Below are 21706 nucleotides of genomic sequence, written 5' to 3'. Positions count from 1 at the left end.
AAGAAATTGGACAGTTTTTACAAATAAACGAAAACGCCAACACAACATACAGGAATCTATGGGACCCAAAGAAAGCAGTTCTGTGTGGAAAAATCATAGCACTGAATGCCCACATTAGGAAAGCAGAGCAAGCTCAAATAAACAACCTAATGATGACTTTTAGACTCCTAGAAAAACAAGAGCAAGAAAAACGTGAAGCTCAAACAAGAGAGGAAATTATAAAGATTAGAGCAGAAATCAATGCAATGGAAACTAAGAAAACAATACAAAAAATAAATGAATCAAAGAGTTGGTTTTTCAAAAGACTATATAAAATTGATAAACCCTTAGCAAACTTTATCAAAAAAAGGAAAGAAAAGGCTCAGAACTATGCAATCAGGAATGAAAAAGGCAAGGTCACAACAGATCCCACAGAAATCCAGAGGATCATTAATACATACTATGAGAACCTGTACTCTAATAAAATGGAAAACACAGAAGAAACGGACAGATTTCTAGATACTTAAGAACTACCAAAGTTGAACAAAGAAGATAAAAACATTTTAAACACCCCAATCACAGTCAGTGAAATTGAAAATGTAATTAAAAACTTACCAACAAAGAAAAGCCCAGGTCCTCATGGATTCACTGCTGAATTTTACAAGACATTTAGAGAAGATCTATTGCCATTACTCTTCAGACTTTTCAATGAAGTTGAAAGAGAAGCAATCCTTCCAAATTCATTCCTGGAAGCAAATATCACTTTGATTCCCAAACCTGGGAAAGATGTAACAAAAAAAGAGAACTACAGGCCAGTCTCCTTAATGAATATAGATTCAAAAATCCTCGATGAGATACTAGCAAACAGAATACAGAGGATCATAATGAAGATCATTCATCCCGACCAAGTCGGATTTATTCCAGGGATGCAAGAATGGTTCAACATACGTAAATCAATTAATGTAATACACTATATTAACAAAGTCAAGGACAAGAACCACATGATCCTCTTGATAGATGCAGAAAAAGCATTTGATAAAATTCAACACCGATTCATGATTAAATCTCTGCAAAAAATTGGAATAGATGGTCTATACCTCAATTTAATAAAGGCTATCTATGAAAAACCAACAGCCAACATCATACTAAATGGCCAAAAACTGAAAACTTTCACGTTAAAATAAGGCACACAACAAGGACGCCCACTATCACCATTCCTCTTCAATATAGTTCTGGAAACATTAGCCATAGCTATTAGACAAGAGAAAGAAATTAAAGCAATAAAGATAGGAAATGATGAAGTTAAACTGTCATTATTTGCTGATGATATGATACTCTACATTGAAGACCCAAAAAACTACACCAAAAGACTTCTCGACTTAATTGACACTTTTGGCAGAGTAGCTGGATACAAGGTCAACACTCAAAAATCAATAGCCTTCTTGTACACAAATAACAGATTCACTGAGAAAGAATTTAGGGAAACAATTCCTTTCACAATAGCACCCAAAATAATGAAGTATCTGGGAATCAACCTAACAAAAGAAGCAAAAGACCTCTATGCTGACAACTACAGCACTCTGAAAAAAGAGATCAAGGAGGATTTAAGAAAATGGAAAGCTATCCCCTGCTTTTGGGTAGGAAGAATCAACATAGTGAAAATGGCCATACTACCAAAACTGCTACACAGATTCAATGAAATACCAATTGAAATCCCAACACTATACTTCACAGAACTAGAAAGAAGAATCCAAAAATTAATTTGGAACCATAAGAGACCTAGAATAGCAAAAGCCATACTAGGCAGCAGACACATAGCAGCGGGTATAACAATTCCCAATTTGAAACTATACTACAAAGCCACTGTGATAAAAACAGCATGGCACTGGCAAAGAACCAGACCTGAGGATCAGTGGAACAGATTAATCAGCATTTGAACCATAAATATATTCTAGATGAAAACAGGCTTATAGAACAGTTTATCTACACTAAAATAATTAAATCTAGGATGTTCAAATAGCTAAATAAAGGAAGAAAAACTGGGCCAGGGATTTAGCTCAGCAGTTCGGTGGCCTGCCTTGCAAGCACAAGGACCCGAGTTCAATCCCCAGTGCCAAAATAAATAAATAAAACAAAAAAACTTAGACCTTTATCTGTCACCATGCACTAAATTAAAATCCAAGTGGATTAAAGATTTAAACATAAAAACAAAAAAACTAAACTTGCTGGAAGATAAGTTAGGCAGAACTCTGGAAGACATTGGCATAGGAAAAGACTTTATGAACAAATCCTCAGTAGCACGGGAACTAGCAGAAAGAATCAACAACTTGGATCTCATCTTATTAAAATGCTTTTGCGCTGCAAAAGAAACCATCAACAGAACTAAGAGACAACCTACAATGTGGGAAAAAATTTTACCAGCTGCTCCTTAGACATAGGACTATTATCTAAAATATATAAAGAACTCAAAACAATGTGCCCCCCAAAATATAAAGACCCAATTCTAAAGTGGGCATCTGAAATGAACAGACATTTCTCAGGCAAAGAAATAAAAGCAGCAAGGAAATATGTGAAAAAATGTTCCACATCACTGGTCACTCAAGAGGTGCAGATGAAGACAACACTGAGATTCCACCTCAACCCACAAAGAATGGCTGCTATCAAGAAATCACTCTAGAACAAAGGTTGGCGGGGTTGTGAGGAGAAAGGAACCCTTCTCCATTTTGGTGGGAGTGCAGACTGGTGCAACCACTATGGAAGTCAATATGGAGATACCTCAAAGAACTAGGATTAGAGGTTCCATTTGACCCAGCCATCCCTCTGTTGGGTATCTTTCCAAAAGAAGTGAAAGAACTATACCACAGTGATATATGCACAACCCATGTTTATAGCAGCACAGTTTGTAATAGCTAAAACTTGGAAACAGCCCATCTGCCCATCAGTTGGAAAATGGATAAAAAACATGTGGTTTTTCTACAAAATGGAATACTAATCAGCCATAAAGAATGAGAAAGTAGATTCATTCATAGTTAAATGGGTACATTTTGAGGATATACTTCTAAGTGAAGTAAATAAGGCACACATATACAAATACCGAATAGTATCTCTGGTGTGAAAAACTAAAATAGTACTCAAGATCCTAATGGGACAATTAGCAAATAGGATGAAAAGGACTAAACGTGTGGGGACAGTGAGAAGGATAGAGAAGGGGGAATAAGGGAAAAGGAAAAAATATGAGAAAATGTAAAAATGGAATTAAAGTGTTTGAAGGGGGGGAGAGGTGGGGAGAGTGAAGGTAGGGTGGGGACAAGGGGAAAAAATGAGAACCAAGACCTGGAATATAAAGGTACAAGATCCCAGTAATGAATGCAACTCTACTGTCCACCTAGAATGTACCAATAAATTAAAATTTAAAAAAATTATCAGAAAGGAGATTGACAATGATGGAGATTAATTATAGTAGTCACAAACCAGTTAAATTCCCAATAAAATATAAACTGAGCAAAAAATAACTCTGTGATCCAAGATACCTAAATGTATTTATTCTTATATTTTAAGTTTATTGATACAATTTAGATATACATAATGGTTACATTCATCGTAGGGAATTTGTATCTGTACATGATGTATCTTAATTCATTCATCTTCTTCCCCATTCTCTTCCCCTCTTTCAATGTGTTTTCCCCCTCCCTATTTAAAAGCCTTCTTTACAATTTTTACTTCTTTTCTCTTTTTTTCCTTCCTTGCTTTTCTCCTCACCCCTCCCTTGTTCCTCCATCCTTTTAAACAGTTTTCCAATTTCACATTGTCTATTATACATTTTGGTCCCTGTTTACACTTTTAGTTTTTACACTAGAGAGACAGGCAATACTTCCACGTGTTCAATTTATTGATATTAGGAGTATAGATTCAAGATGCAGCCATTTAGCTATAAATGTCTCCTATTTATCCCCTTTTATGCCTAAGTAATGTTGATGGCCCTTTTGGTTGTTTCCAAAACTTAGCAAGTATAAACTGTGTTGCTATAAACAAGGGAGCATCTATATCACTGTGGTATGATGCCTTTAATTTTTTCAGGAAGATACTGAGAAGGGGGAAGTCTTAGTCTAATAAAACCTCTAATCCTAATTTTTGAAGAGTCTCCAAATTGATTTCCACAGTGGTTGTACCAGTCTGCACTACCACTAACAATGGAGAAGAATTCCTTTCTCCCACAGTTCCACCAGAATTTATTGTTGGTTGATTTCTTGATATTAGTCATTCTTTTGGAATGAGAGGATATCTCAGTGTTACTTAAATTTGCATCTCTGGAATGACCAGTGATGTTGAACATTTTTTTCAAATATTTATTTGTATGGATACTTCTTCATCTGAGAAATGTCTATTCATTTATCAGAAAACTGGAAAGATATCTTTGTTCTTAAATAGGAAGAATAAACACAGTGAAAATGTCCATACTTCCAAAATTGTTATACAGATTTAATACAATATCCATTAAAGTTCCAACAGCTTATGTCACAGAATTAAAGAAAGTAATACTATAATACATTTGGAACCAGGAGAGACCTAAAACAGCAAAGGCAATTCTAAGCAACAAAGGCAGGCAGGGGGCATCACAATCCTTGATTTAAAATTATACTACAGAACTGCTGTGCTAAAAATAACATGGCCCTGGCATACCTGAGGAGAAATGGACTACACTAGAAGATACAGAAATAATCCCATACACACTTATCCACCTTATCTTTGACAAGGGGGTCAAAAACATTCCCCAGAATAAAAGCCTCTTCAATAAGTGATGCTGAAAAAACTGGCTTTACACATGCTAAAAACTAAAATTAGACCCATGTCTCTCAGCATTCACTATAATGAAATCATAATGGATCAAAGATCTAAATACTAAAACAGAAACAATCTGCTGGAAGAGAAAATAGGTAGAACTCTTGAGGACTTAGATGTAGGCAAATACTTCATGAATAAAACTTTGATTGCATGAGAAATGATACAAAGAATGAACAAAAAGGACCTCATCCTACTAAAAGTCTTTTGCACAGCAAAAGAAATCACCAATAGAATCAAGAGACAACCCACAGAGTGGGAACATACCTATATTTCTATACAACATTAAAGTATTTAGAAAAGTAATAGAAACTCTCTAGGTCACAGAAATAGACAGCAGCATTTTATTAGGCAGCAATAAGGATATTAAATGATATTTCATATTTAAGAGACTTTATACAGTAAGTAACATGGCATTCATATGTGAGATCAATGTTCAATATCTTGCTGTAAGTGGTAGTTTTACTGTTATAAATTGATACATATATTTTAAGATGAAAATTTTAAATTACTGTATTTTATGTATGTAAAGTTCATTGAGCAATCCTTCAATTAAACAGATCATATCATAGAAAAAATTTCTATACTATCTATATCTTGGAAAGGTCTCCAACATGAATATAATTTTTAAAGTAAAATAATCTCAACAAAGAAAAAATCCCGTGACTGTTAGCACTTGATGATTAATAGAATATTAATCATTAATATGAGGCATATGTTAGATAAAATATCTCAATTAGCTATATACATTATTTTATATTTCTTATTTTATAGATTCAAAACCTAAATTTCAATGAGATTAACAATTTATCTGTATTGTACAACTAATAACCCAGTACTAAATTTTCTGTAGCTGAAATAAAAGGCTAAGCATGTAAGAAATTAGGTTTTGATCATTTTAATGTGTTTTTTGCATACTGAAAGAACAATGAAAATAAATTGTGTATATACTGAGGCAAAATTATGTATCAAAGGCCAAAGCATATGATCTCAGTGTAACAGAATCTGATTTTATGAATGAATAAAAGTCATGCAAACTAAAAAAAAAAAACACTCACACATCATATTTTCTTACAGATTATACAACTTCATTATTCTTTTTTCAGATATGCCAAAGATGAACTTTAAAAATAATGGTGCATACTTACGCTATTACAGTTGTGATAATTGTTTTATTTTTCCAATGAAAAAAGCTTCATGCATATTCAAATTCAGCAGAATAACTATTTTGGGATCCAGTATGCACATACATTCATATATTCCTCATATCAAAGTCTTGCTGATATCTCCCTCATTCAGGACAGGCAAAGACTGTTCATGTTGAATTTTTAGAATTCCAGATTGGATTTTAAGGAATAGTCACTTCTTATTTGATATAGGGTAGTGTGACTCATCCCGAAGGGTTGTTCCTACTTTATCAGAATTAGCAGCTAAACCCCAGACTGGAACAACATGGGCCGAGTCTTCACATACCAAGGATTCTTCAAGTACCGAGACCTGCAATCTCCTTGAGCACTATGTGCCTTTTAATTGGTAATAGATTTTCACTTCTCAAAGATACTGTGGAAAGAGGAACACAGGTCAAAAATGGACTTTGGGTTTTGTTAATGGCACATGGAATAATACACACTAATTTTCATTGCTAACATCAACTAAAAGATGAAAGATAATAAAAACAAAATGTTAAAGCCACTAAAAAGTTTAATAACATATTGTGGAATTATTAGCTCTAGATAGAGAAGAGGATGGAAATCTAGACTGGAAGTCTCAACATTTAGGCCTTTTTCCTTAGAGCTGGTAAGAGAATGGCAAGTTTGATGGATGTTTGGGCCAGAGGACTAAAGTCAGAGTCTAAGACCCACCCTAATGGGGAGTTTTGGAAAACTTCACCTTGCTTTATTCAAGGTCCTGGGAGGGCAAAAGAGAAGTAAGTCAGTCCTCTCTGGAATCACACTGTAACTGTTATCTGAGTAGCCCAGAAAAATCTCGAATTGTAGATTTGGATTAATATGATTCAGATTATTGTTCCTTTGGGTTATTAGCAGAAATAAACAATGATAGTCCCTGGGCCTAATTGTTTCTACAATTTTTTTTTAAGTTTAGAAAATTTAAAAAATTTATCAAAGATAACTTGATTTAATGGAGGCAAATGAGGAAGAATCAGAAAATTGACCAGGTGGAAAAAAAGAAACATGTGGAATTAAGATAGGATTGTATTTTGTTTAAAGAAAACTAAGGCTGTACTTAAATACTTGAAAGCAAATCTTTAAAAAATTAACAGGAGACTGGAAATATAAAATTTGGTACTATAGATTTCAAAAATAAAAGCAAAGTAAAATTCCTACAAGTGAAAGTGTTAATAAATAAGATTATAAAAAGTGGGAAGGGTAGGGGAAAGGGAACAAGGGAAAAAATATGAGAAAATGAAAAAATGGAAATAAAGTGTTTTTAAATGGGAAGGAGAGGAGGGGGTGAAGGTAGAGCAAGGACAAGGGGAAAAATGAGAACCAAGACCTGTCATGTGAAGGTACAGGATCCCAGTAATGAATGTAACTGTACTGTATACCTAGATTGTACCAATAAACTCAATAAAAAATAAGATTATGAGAAAATAGGATTGACATTTGATTAGATATGGTCAAAGAAAGTAAATAATGAAGTATAGATCAGAAGGTTAGACTATAGGGTCATAGCAAAAATCCTCAGCAGTATGTACTGATGTTCAGGAGGTTCTCAATAGACCTGAGGGTGTAATTAGCAACATAAATGTGTCCGCTACAACCAGTGGTGGCTGTCTTTCTGGAAAGGTAATGCGAGAGTGTGAATATCTTCAGAAAAAGTGATCCCGTGGGTGCTAACTTCCTTCTACAACTTCTCAAATTATTCTATTTGGAGTTTCATAGCAACAGTGAAATAATATAGTAAACTCTTTAAAATATAAACTATAATAAAACAATAGATTATTTCAAATGTTTAGTAGATTCTAGATGGGACAAAAATACATCACTTGTTGAGACATTCATAAACTTATTCATTTTTGCTTCATAAATAAGAATTGGATATGTTTTAAAATAGGTAAACATTGTGAAATAGCTAAATAGAGCTCATAAATAGGTATTAACATACATCTTTAAAATATTTTAAAAAGATGTACTTTTATTTTGCAGTAAAAATCAAAAGTACATTGTCTAAAGTAGGATTTCAAAAATTAATATCCTTGCCAGGCATTTAGCTCACTGGCATCATGCCTGCCTTGCAAGCTCAGGTCCTGAATTAAATCCCTGCTACCCCCCCCAAAAAAAGAAAAAGAAAAATTAATATTCTATGACAAAAATGTTTTAATGAACCACATTCATTTAACTTTTGAAAATCACATTGAATTGTATTATTGTTGTTAACAAGGAATTAATCATTGAAATGATTGTGTATTGTAATATAAAATCTATATTATTCTGTGTTTAAATATCTATTGGCATAACTTTACACATATAATAATAGCCATGCTTCTACCAATGAGTGTTTTCATTGCATCTCCAGAATTTATACTGATTTTATAAACATGTGTTTTTATAATATATTATATATATTATAAATTATTATATTATTATAATATAATATATTTATATATCAAACAATGTTTAACATTTAAATATACACCACACAATATAAATATATAAATATGAAGTACAGTGTAGGCTAAAGTATTTTCAGTGCACATTAAAGGCATTAAGTAATGAGAATTCATTTGATTACAGAGTATTTTACTTTTTAAAAGATATTATTTTAAAGATTTAAAACCAAATTTGATGAAGAAGACAAAAACACAAAATCTTAGTGATGTAGTCAGTGGATATGAAATAATATAATATAGGTACACACCAGTATGTGTGTTTAATATATAACATCTATTTATATTGAAACTTTTAGGAAAAGAAGGGACCAATTATTTCCTTCTTTTGAGCTGATATATTCGCTGTCCTCTAGAGGAGTAGTAGTCAATAACTATATTGATCTGAATCATAACAAATCACTTTTGTAACTTATTTTTGGACAGCGCAATCATAAATGACTTTAGGAACTTGAATTGTATTGGATGGTAAAATAGTGCTATTCTGAGCATGCTTCTCAGTGATTTATGATGCATCATGGAAATAATCTTTAAAAAGTCACAAAGAAGCAATCAAAAATTTATTAAAGGAAATTTTTTTCTTCCTATTAATTAACTGAGTTCTGGTAACCAGGTACTTAAAATCATATCATTGTCTTTGAAGAATAAGATCTCAATAATTATTAGAAAATAAAAGCATGAATTGATAAATCACTGATTTTCCAAGGGAACTATAATATGTAGTATTGTTGCTAAATTTATTTATATGAAGAAAAATGAGTTAAAAGATTGAAAGCAAAAGTTTAGAATTAGAAGAACCAAGACATAAAACTAGAAAAATCAAGAAAAGTAGACACTGTCAAAAGATGTTCTTTCTCCATAGAAATCTCTCTTCAAACTTATTTTCCTAATTATCATTAAAGCAAATTTTGTTTATTTCTATTCAATTATAATTTACTTATTCCATAAGTAATAAGTATATCTTTAAATATTAACACTATTATTTATAATGTGTCAGACACATGCTAAATTGCAATACTTAATAGTCACATATATATAATTAAATACAAGTGTCCCTCATAAAAAGTGTGGCACTGAGTTGAAGACAGGTTAAATGATTTATATGTGGTCTTACATTCACGGTAGAAAAAAGTTTGTCATATTTATTATTGTGCAGAGATTATCCTTGCTTTTAGGCATTGGACTAAAATGCATATCAATAAATTATTTATCAATTTGTTTATTTTCTTTCCTTGTTTAGTAGAAGTTATAGTCTGGATCTCTGATATTTAATATACTGACTGGAACGTTTGAAAGTATAAAGCTGGCATTTGTTGAATAGTTAAAGGAAAGGGGGCAATCACCCCAACTAATTACAGGTCCTTTATCTCTCATTGGTCTCTCATTCTGTCTTCTAAGTACATAGTCATTTTGGAAATATTTATGTGACAGTTTCATTCTTCTATGTAAAAACAAATTCCTACTATTTAGGAGACACAGTCTTTTTAAAATATTTATCAGTACATTTGCAATACATGATGATGAATTCATTGTATGGAATTGATAAATGTAAATAACACACCTCAATTCTTGCACCCTCCCTTCATAAATGATATCCACCCACATTGCAGAAAAATCAACTTTACTCAATCTCTATATTCAAGTAAAATGTTCACCTAAAACTGCATAGATGCCATAAGATATATATTCAGTCAAAAATTATGTGGAATCCTATGGTCCAGCTAGTTGATGCAAAAACTTAACCATCATAGGTATTGCTTTAGTTATAGATATATAAATATATACCCATAGGGCAGTGGTGGTAAACCTATGGCATGTGTCCCTAGCTGGCTGTTTGTTACGACTGAAAACTAAAAGGTCACTATCATTGTTATAGACATTGATGTAAGAGGTATGTACAGAGATATATATTTCCTTTATGCAACAGTGGAAGACAGTATTTTTTTTACATAATTCATGCAATATTTGCTAAAGGTGACCATGCATCTAATCACATAAGCCTCAAAAATTCTCAGTGGATGGAAATGATTACAAATAAAATGCTAATATTAAACATAAATAGCCCCAAATTTGGCTAAACAATATTCAGATGCTAGTAAATTTATTAGAACATATTTAAATATTCCATAGTCCAAAGAAATAACAATGATATTCAAATATATTTTTGAATCATATGAAATAAAGATAAAAAGAAAGGAAGGAAGGAAGAAGGGAAGAAAGAAAGAGACAGGGAGAGAAAGAGAGAGAGAATGGTAGTTTGATTTTTGCCAAGATGTAATTTTTCATTATATTAACATCTTGGCATTTATATTAATTGTGCCAAAGCAATAATGTGCAACACTATCACTGTCCTGTCAAGAATCATCAGAAGTTGCTGTATTTTTCCACATGAGCTCACTATTGGGAAGCAAACAAAAACAACCAGTTTTATTCAATAATGCCTTTGACTCATCCATATTGTTGTTTTATTAAAAATAAATATATGCACCTTTTCATACTCTGTGAAATGGAAATATCTATAAAATATTTATTTCTGCCACAAACTGAAGTAGAATAGTTGTCTAATGGGAAACATAACTTGTGTAATTCCTTCTCTGAAAGTTGAAGTATGCATATTTTTTAATATAACTCTATCTTCCTACCTGAAAGAAAGGATAAACAGGGATAGGCTGCCATATCCAAAGAACTATTGACAATATTGCCAATTTAAAAATTTGAACTTTCAAAGGAAAACTTGAATTTTGCAAAGCTTATACCCACAATCATGCTTGATATTTTCTGAGTAATTAAATATTTTCCTAATAAGATTAGTGGTCAATTAAGTGAATATGCATTTTAAATTTTGCAATAAAGTGTATCAATATTTATAGAAACTGCATACTTTGGTGAATTTTTAAATGAATTCATCCATTCAGTTTAATGCTGGCTAGAGATATTTTATATTTAGGCTTTATATTCAGTTACAATCCTTTCTACAGTTTCTTCAGAGCTTTTCTCAGAAAGAAATGCTGAACTTTTTCAAAGTCTTTTCCTTTGTCTACTAAAATGATCCTGTGATTTTTGTCTTTGATTCCATTTATGTGATACATTATGTTTACTGAATGACATGCTGAACCATCCTTGAAATGAAAACAGATTTATAGTGCTGTGTGACCTTTGTACTGTGCTGTTGAATTTGATTTTAAAAGTATTTTATATATAATATTTGCATTATATTTATCAGGGAAAGTTTTCAACATTGTTAGCCATCAGAAAAATGCAAATCAGATTGATATGGAGATTTCATCATCACACCCCAGTCAAATTTGCTATGATTAAGAAAATAAAATGTAAAGAATGCTGTTTCCCTTTATTATTGATTTTTGTTTTCTGGAAGTGGGCTATATGCCTGTCAATAGATGAATAAATAAAGAAAATATGGTATGTATTAGAACATATTTAAATATACCATAGTCCAAAGAAATAACAATGGGATTGAAATATATGGAGTGGAGTACCATTCAGTCATAAAATGATGTATCTGAGTAACTTGTTTGAAAATGGATGTATCTTGATACCATAATACTAAATCAAGTACAAAAGGTTAAATGCAGCATGATTTCTGTAATGAGAGACTCAAATTCTAAATAGATTAAAGAGTGAAATAAAAGAGAGACAGTAAGAAACAGAAAGATATTCAATGAAAATAAAGAGGGAATATTGGGAAAGAATAAGAGGGGATAGAGGAGGTTGAGTGAAAGTAAAACTAATCAAGATATTAGCTGTAAATATATATACATGTAATATATGAATATATTATACATATGACAAGTCACTAACATATATTAATTTTTAAAAATTATCATGAATTTTATTGGTACATTTTAGGTATACAATATAATGACATTCATCCTTGGGAATTTGCACCTTTATGCAATCTGTGTCGGTTCTTATTTTTTCCCAATTCCCCTGCCCTTCCTTCAACCCCTCCACTCCTCCCTATTTACATAGATTTTTGTTTCCATTTTTTTTGCATTGTCTCATATAAATTCCATTCCCCTCTTTCCTTTTCTCTACCCCTCCCACATTCCCTCCCCCTTAGCCCCCTTTCTTCCTTATTTATACTTTCAGTTTTCACACAAGAGAAACAATTTAGTCTTTACATGTGTGTTCTATTTATGTCACTGAAGAGTATCACCTCATGGTGCATCCATTTAGCTATAAATGTCTCTAATTTTTCATTCTTTATAGCTGAGTAGTACTCCATTTTTTAAGCCACATTTTCTTTATCCAGTCTCCAATCGATAGGCAATTGGGATGTTTCCAAATTTTAGCTATTACAAACTGTGACTCTATGAACATGAGTGCGTACATTTCACTGTGGCATGATTCCCTAAATTCTTTTAGAAAGATACCCATCAGGGAAAAAGCTGATTGGACTGCCAATCCTAGTTCTGTTAGGTATGTCAATACTGATTTCCAAAGTGGTTGCACCAGTCTACACTGGCACCAGCAGTGGAATAGGGTTCCTCTTTCCCCACAGACCCACCAGCAATTGTTATTTGTTGATTTCATGATAGCAGCCATTGTTTCTGGGGTGAGGTGGAATCTGAGCATTGTTTTCATTTGCATCTCTTGAATAATCAGAGATGTTAAACATTTTTTGACATCTTTATTTGCTATTTTTACTTCTTTGTCTGAGAAATGTCTGTTCATTTCAGATGCCCACTTTTGTATTGGGTCTTTAAATTTGGGAGGTCTGATTTTTCTAAGTATTCTAGATAATAGACCTTTGTCTGAGGAGCAGCTGGTGAATTTTCCTCACATCGTGGGTTGTCTCTTCACACAGTTGGTGGTTTCTCTTGCTGTAAAGAAGGTTTTTTAATAAGAACAGATCTCACTTGTTGATTGTTTGTACTAGTTCACTTACAACTGAGGTTTTGTTCATAAAATCTTTTCCTACACCAATGTCTTCAAGAATTCTACCTAATCTACCTTCCAGCCAGATTAATGTTTCTGTCTTAATATTTAGGTTTTTAATCCATTTTGATTTTTGTTTAGTGCATGATGAGAAATATAGCTCTAGTTTTAATCTTAGGCAAGTTGAAACCGACTTTTTCCAACACCACTTATTAAAGAGGCTATCTTTCTTCCAGCAAGGGTGTTTGGCTCCTTTGTCAAAGTTAAGATATCTGAATATGTCTGGAGTTGTTTCTGCATCTTCTAATCTGTTCCACTTGTCCTTGGGTCTGTTTCTTTGCCAGTACTATGCTGTCTTTATCACAGTGGCTTTGTAGTAGAGTTTCAAGTTGGGGATTGTGATACCCCCACTTTGCTTTTATTGCCTCGAATTGCTTTTGCTATTCTAGGTCTCTTCTTGTTCCAGATGAATTTTTGGATTTTTTTTTTTCTCAAGATCCACAAACTATGCTGCTGTAACTTCAATTGGGATTGCACTGAATCTATATAACAGTTTTGGAAGTATGACCATTTTCACAGTGTTGTTTCTGCCTACCCAGGAGCAAGAGATGTCTTTCCATTTTCTGATATCCTCTTCACACTCTTTTTTCAGAGTGCTGTAGTTTTCAGAGTAGAGATCTTTGATTTCTTTCCTAAGGTTGGTTCCTAGGTATTTCAATTTTTTGGATGTTATTATAAAAGGGATTGTTTGCTCCATTTGTCTCTCAGTGGATCTGTTTTTTGTGTACAGGAAATCTGTTGATTTTTGTGTGGTGACATTGTATGCAACTACTTTCCTGAATTTGGTTATTAAGTCTAGAAGAATGTAATGGAGTTCTTGGAGTCTTCTACATAGAGTATTGTGCTGTCTGCAAATAAAACAGACAATTTGACTTCTTTATTTCCTATGTTTATTCTTTTTAATGCTTTCTCTTGTGTAATTGTTGTGGCTATTTCCAAAATTATATTGAACAGGAGTAGAGGTAGTGGACATCATTGTGTTCCTGATTTTAGTATGAAGGGTTTTGGGTTTTGACCATTTAGTATGATATTGACTGATAGTTTTTCATAGAAGGCTTTTATCAGATTGAGCTAGAAACCATCTATTCCAATTTTTTGTAGGATTTTATCATTAATATGTGTTGGATTTTGTTTAATTTTTTTTTTTTGCATCTATTGAATGACCACATGGTTTTTGTCCTTGGCTCTAGGAATATAATGTATTACATTTATCTATTACTGTATGTTGTTGAATCATCCCTGGGATGAATCCATTTGGTCAGCATGTATAATCTTCTTGATGATCTTCTGAATTCTATTTGCCTGTATCTTATTAAGGATTTTTGCATTTATGTTCATTAGACAGATAGGCCTATAGTTTTCTTTTTCAGTTGGATCTTTCTCTGCTTTGGGGATCAATGTGATGCTTGCTTCCAGGAATGAATTTTGTAGTATTGCTACCCTTTCAATTTCATTGAAGAGTTTAAACAGTAGCAGCAGTAGTTCCTCTCTAAATGTCTTGTAGAATTCATCAATAAAGCCATCAGGGTCTGGGCTTTTCTTAGTTGGTAAGTTTTTAATTACATTTTCAATTTCATTGATTGATATTGGGTTGTTTAGAATTTTTAGGTCATCTTTGTTCAACTTTGATAATTCATATGTATCTAGGAATCTGTCCATTTTTTCTATATTTTTCATCTTATAGCCATAAGGTCAAAATTTATGAAAGGACCTTGCACAGTTACCCAGAGTCCATAGTGTCAATAATTATGAAAGAAAGGAGTTCTATCACAGAATGGGACAGACAGCCTGGTCTAACATTCGGTGCAAATGAGAAGCACTTGTTTGAAGAATTGCTGCTTTCAGTCTCCATGCAGTTTGCCTGAGATGTGAACAGCAGGCTGAGAATACCTTTGCCTTCTGTTTAAGTCTGTCCTATAATAGCCCATTAAAACTCTCAGCCACCCCAATGACTTATGGTGGTATATATTTTGGAAAACACAATGAGCATAGCAAGTACATTTTATACCCATGACCTTGCCCACTGATGTGTAGATTCACATCTCGTGCAATGAGAGAAAATATTGTAAAGAAATCCAGTGGGGGAAAGGAAAGAGATCGTTCAGCATGTGATAGTATGACCTCAATCAATGCAAGGTACAACAATTGATACAGTGGAATTTTTCAGATGGATCAAAAGGTGTAATGTAATCAAGTGGCCAAAGGTACAGTGGTTTCTTAATGGGATCTGTCCCTGGGAAGTGTTTTTACTGGGCTATTTCTTACATGATGTTTTGGCATCTCTCCATAGCCATGACAGTCTGTATGTGTAGGTCCAGCCTCATCTGGTGTTTGAATTTCTAACACCCTATTTTCTTACAAAGCTGTAAAGAAATTGGCTACACTTCTGTTTCCTTGGGAAGAATAATTTCATCTCCATGTTTACCTGACCAGTATGTTCTATTATATTTCCCTGGTATCATGTAGAAGACCACGTAGAAGTACACAGGGGTAACTCACAGAAAACTATTTGTGGTCCTCAATAATTTTAAGGGTATGAAAATATCCAAAGTCCAAAATGTTTATGGATTAATGAACTACTGTGTCTTTACCATTTTCTTTTTTATCTTTACTTTTTTAGTTCTTTATTTTATTTTATTTATTTTTATTTTTTAATTTTATTTTATTCTTTTTTATTTTTATTATTTTTTTTTGAGACAGGGTCTCACTATGTAGTTGACACTGACCTGGAACTAACTATGTAGCCCAGACTGGTCTTGAACCCTCAGAGATCCTCCTGCCTCAACCTCCTGAGTGCTGTTTATTTTATTTTTTTACATCTAAGAGTTTCTTTCTAGGATCGTTGTTACTGAAGTGTATCCTTTATTAACTGTTTTTAAAAGTGTCTCTTGATAGCAAATTCCCTTACTATTTGTCTGAAAAAATTTTTATTATTCATTTTCTCTGGAAAAAATTTGAGTATATGTTAGTAGATTTACACATTTTATCTCATGGATTTTTCTGGTTTTTACCACTGATCTGTAATTCTAATTATTTATTTTTAGGTAATACCTGGTAATTAATAATAAAATTATTATTTTGATAATAAATAATAAAAATCATTTATTTATAGGTAGTATTTTCTCCCCACTTTTGTGAATGTTTTTATGCATTTTTCTAAATTTAATGACTGCGTGTCAAAGTAGGTATTGCGTGTTTACACATGTGTGTGTGTTAGAGATGGATGAATTTAGGAGCTTCACCCTAAAATACATCCCTAGCTCCTCTTTATTATTTTGAGATGGGGTCTTGCTAAGTCACTAAATTGCCCAGACTAAACATGAATTTATGATCCTCTTGCCTCAACCATCCAGACATTTCAAATTAGAGGCATGCACTGCAGTACACTTGATTTACTTGTTTTAATTTTTATTTTTAAAGTATTTATGCTACTTCATTTTCTAGCATTCTGAATCTGAACATTGGTGCCTCTCATTTCTTTATTGCTTTCATATCCATATTGCTTAATTCAAAAGTCCTAATAAAGACTTTTGAGAATTCCTTAATTATCTTTAATACCTTTAATGCCTCACTAATATTTTAGATCTGGTGATCTTTACTTGTTTTCTTCTTGGTAATCTTTTTTGGCCTTATATTTTTATTAATTGCCTCACGATTCAGAAGTTTCATATTCATCACATATTTTCTCATGTTGTTTCTTTTTTATTATTATGTATTTGACTCATAAATATTTTGTCTTAGAGATCTTGTTCAAATTTTATGGATTATTGTGGCTTCATTGTATTTTTAAAAACTTTATGTTTGAATTATAATAATTTATACACCTTACCTGATAATTATCATTTCTCTATCTCTCAGCACTGTGACTTATTTATTAGTGTGTTTAATTATTTTTAAGAAATATTTTCTTTGCTTGATTTTCTATTAGCAGGAATTCCTTGAGACTGTCATCGGATGGTTATTTCTTTAGCATATATTTTTCAGTCAAGCATCTTGGAGCATTAGCAATTTGGTTTCAAACTACAACAAAACTTTAGTTTGTGGTGTTTGAATAATACAAGCAGGTTAAATATATGCACCAAATTCAGGTGCATTTGGGTATCTCCTAAGGAACTGTAAGGTTTGTCTACTTCATTTTATCTGTTCTACTTACAGTAAAACTAGAGGAAAATGCATAATTCCACCATTTTTCTCTGTACTTTTGTCTTCTCTGCAGTGTTGTCTGTCCAGGATGCCAGTGTGACGAGGGTAAAAGTGGAGGGTATTTCTAATAGCTCTTAAGGTACTGCCATGTTCAAACTCTGCCTTTGTACTTCAAGTTAGAACCTGGTTAAAACCCAGGCTTTATCCTACTAGCTTTGTGCTCGGAAAACTTTCAGCAGCAGTCCACCTCTGCTTTGGGAATAAAGCTTTTGTAACTTTGTGTAATTGATTTCTTTGCTGTTTTCACCATAGAATAAAAAAAAAAGTAGACCGTATTTCACAGAGAAGTACTTAGTGTGTTAGACTGGGAAGGTTTACTCTGAAAATTCAGTTAACATTTGTTACACATTTAAGCAAGTAATCTTCCTGAACTTGAAATTTGATTGTTTTACCTAGGTCAGTGAAGTACCTTTCAGTGGATCGCTTTCATTTTAGGATCTATCACAAAATGCTGAGCCTGGTTTCTAAGTCTATTTCTCAATCCTAAACTCTTTATGTCCCAATTCATGCCCTGAATCTGAGCACGTTCCAAACATGCACTTGACTTGTTCTAGGTAAGTTTGGCTGTCTCTGTGCTTCAAGACAGTGCTTTCTTAATGCTCTTTTTCTGGAATCCCAGTTTCTAAAATTCTCGCAAACTGTTTCTCTCACTTTCTTATTTGTATGAGCCTGAAAATTAATCTACCACAAAATTTCTTATAATTTCTCCTACTTTTACTTCTTAGTTTCTTTTTTTGTTTGCTTGTTTGGTTTTTTCCCTAGGTTAGTTATTAGACAAATTCAAAATAATTTTACCAATCTAAATCAAAATCTGAGTGATTATGGAGCCCATGTGAAGACTATGAAATGTATTTGCTTAGATTTCATAGATATCAAAATATAATAGTGCTAACAATATTTGAATAATTATTTAATTAAAAATTAAATTATTGGGCCAGGGATTTAGCTCAGTTGTTCTGCCTCCGGTCTCACAAGCACAAGGACCCAAATTTTTTCCCTGGAGCTAAAAATAAAAAATTAAAAAATTAAATTATTTAATAAGAAGAGAAACCTAAAATTAATTTTTAAAGAAGCCAAATAAATGGTCAGAAAAAGTATATGTGAAACACATTAGTATTACTTGTTCTAATTTCAGTATTAAATTAATTTAAGTAACCTTTATTCCAATTGATTGGTTGTTTAATTTGAACTAATTTGTTTTGCTACTGAAACTACTTGATTTGATTAGATAGGTGAAATAGTCTCTCTGTATACTTATATTGAAAAAGACATTGTGTTTTATTAATGAGGGAACTACATGATAAACTGATCTCATTTGGTATAGATTGTTCACTCTTTAGCCTGCATAACAATTTCTGAGACTATCATAATACTGTTTATTTTACATAAGAAACCCTATGTTTATCATAGAAACATTATAGAACTTGTTATGAAAATGTTATTTTATATAAATCAGAATTAATTTATATTTATAGCTAAAATGAAGAAAAATGTAGATTACTTGCTAAACTATTTGGATTACATTTTTTACAATTAACTTCACACTACATTTTAGCTCCACAAAATACTTCTATATCAATATGTTATTAATTATAAAGGCAACATCAATGACAGTAATATAATTTTAGTATAACATAGGATCATTTTTTCTTTACGAGTGGTATGACTATTGTGGCCCTACACTATGACAATTTTATGTATTTTTAATATAATATTGTCTCACTTTTTTCACAAGACCATAACTCATCTCTTCCTAAACTCTTTTATTCAGTTTTGTACAAGGAAGCTTGGAATTGATATTTCTAAATATCATGGAAGTAAATAAAGAAAATCAGGATATTTTTCTTTTCCCATATCTTTATCCAGAGAGATTTGAAGATGTGGTATGGAAAATGCAATAATCTAAGTGTCCCTTTCCTGAAAGAATAAAAAATAGTGTGTGAGTCAACTTTGGTGGTCTGACCTTAAACTTATTATGCCTTCTAAGAACTCATAACAAAATTGAAACTTGCACAATTTCCTATCATTTATCTAGAGCCACAGCTGCATCCAGCATGCCATCTTCCAGAATAGAACACTAGGATGCCAGCTCTGGTTCCAAGCAGGAGCACCATGATTTTCATAAATGTCTCAGTGAGTCTTTTCCAAAATGAAAAATTCCAGGGTCTGGGGAAATGTCTCAATAATTACAGATTTTGCTCCTAAATGTGAGAGTTTAACCATCTTTTTCAATTGCCTATTGATTAAATACACACTGATTTTAAGCACTGGTGAAATTATTTCCGAAGTAATGATGATGTTTATAGTTATACAATAGAAGCTGAGTGCTTGAATAGCTTGAAATTTAAGTTGCAATGACAAAGAAAATTAAATATGATGAATAAGGAATAATCAACTATTAAAGTTTAGAAAATATCTCATTTTATTTTACCCTCAAATAGTATATTACCTTTGGAATACATATTTTCTCAAGAATATTTTTAAAACATGCACTTCCTCATTTTCTCAAAATATTCACAGATGACAATTTTCTTTCTTAGGCAATGTGATTTTATAGAAGTGTGTTATTTCTTGTAATGCATTCAGTCCAAAATGGTATTTTGTCACTCTGAGATCCATAACAGAATTTACTTATAAATTCTATCTATTTCATCCTACAACTCACATATAAGTAACAATGCTTTAAAAAAGTCTTGTCATCAATTAACATTCCACTTAAAAAGAAAGTTCTTTTCCAATTCTTTACCAAATACTTGAGGGAGTTTTCAAAATCAGAGAACAAAGAATTGCTAAGAGAAGCTCTATAAAAGCCTAGAACATAACTGAGAGAATCCTTTCACCAGGTAATGTATATCTTCATCTATGGAAGTGTAGCAGAGGGAAACAATTTGAAAATCTGAAATGGGCCAACACAAAAATTAATTATTAATTGTTCATTATTAACCACAAATAATTGTTGGGGGGTAAAAAGAATGGAAGGAAAATGTAGAACAAAGAAAACCCTACAAAAATCACAGATGCAAAAAGCAGAGGAGTGAAGGAGTTGTTTCTCACATTTCTGAAAACTTGCAGCTTAATTTCAAAGCACAAGTAAGTCTTCAAAATCTCTTCTAAATTTAGATCCCAGATCTCACTAAGAAGGAAGTTATGAACCAATCCTTAAAATATATAAAATGGCTCTTTGGCCCTAGATGAAGGATACTAGGACCTATTTTAACTCATTGGTTTCAAATACAAATTCAAAATGGAGTAGATTTAAATGCACAACCTGAAACAATAAAAGTATTTTGCACAGGAGAAATATTTCAAGACATGTGTCTGGGAAACAATTTCACAAGTAGGACTCCAAAAGCACAGGCAACAAAAGAGAAAAATGGCAAATGGAATTGTATGAAACTAAAAAGTTTCTTCAAAATAATAGAAATAGTCAAAATAATGAAGAGACAACATGCAGAGTGGGAGAAAAGTTTTGCTAAGTATTCATCTGACAAGGGAATTAATATTCAGAGAGACAAATTATTTAAGTAGAATAGGGACTAAACACCTGCATAGAAATTTAGCAAAAAGAAGTCATGCAAATGGGCAACAGATATAAAAAAAATTTAAACAGCACTTATTATTAGGAAAATCAAAATCAAAATCACAATGAGATACACACTTCACACCAATGAAAATGATTATTATAAAAACAACAGAAAAATAACATGTCCTGATGAGGATACAAACAAGGAAGAAATCTTATACAGGACACTGTGGGTAGAAATATCAGTTAATAAAGCCAGTATACAAAATAATATAGTAGTTCTGCAAAAACTAAAAATTGGACTACTGTTTTGAGGCCAGTAGATAAAGGACTTCAGTACACCAAAGGTCAGGGCCTCAGTAAACTGAGATAATCCTCAGGACAGTGCAGCACAGGAGTAAAAGTCATAATTCAAGTATGAAGGATAAAGGGTGAATAAAACCTGATTTTTGTGGGTGGGGGATTTAGCTCAGTGGTTCTGCCACCTGCCTCACAAATGCAAGGTCCTAAGTTAGATCCCAGGTACCAAATAAATAAAATGAAAATACAAAAATCTGCTTTTCTGAGCAAACCTG

This window comes from Fukomys damarensis, unplaced genomic scaffold, assembly GCF_012274545.1.
Source record: "Fukomys damarensis isolate Sample0158 unplaced genomic scaffold, DMR_v1.0_HiC HiC_scaffold_4, whole genome shotgun sequence".
Classification (NCBI taxonomy): domain Eukaryota; kingdom Metazoa; phylum Chordata; class Mammalia; order Rodentia; family Bathyergidae; genus Fukomys; species Fukomys damarensis.
Note: the sequence above shows the minus strand (reverse complement) of the source record.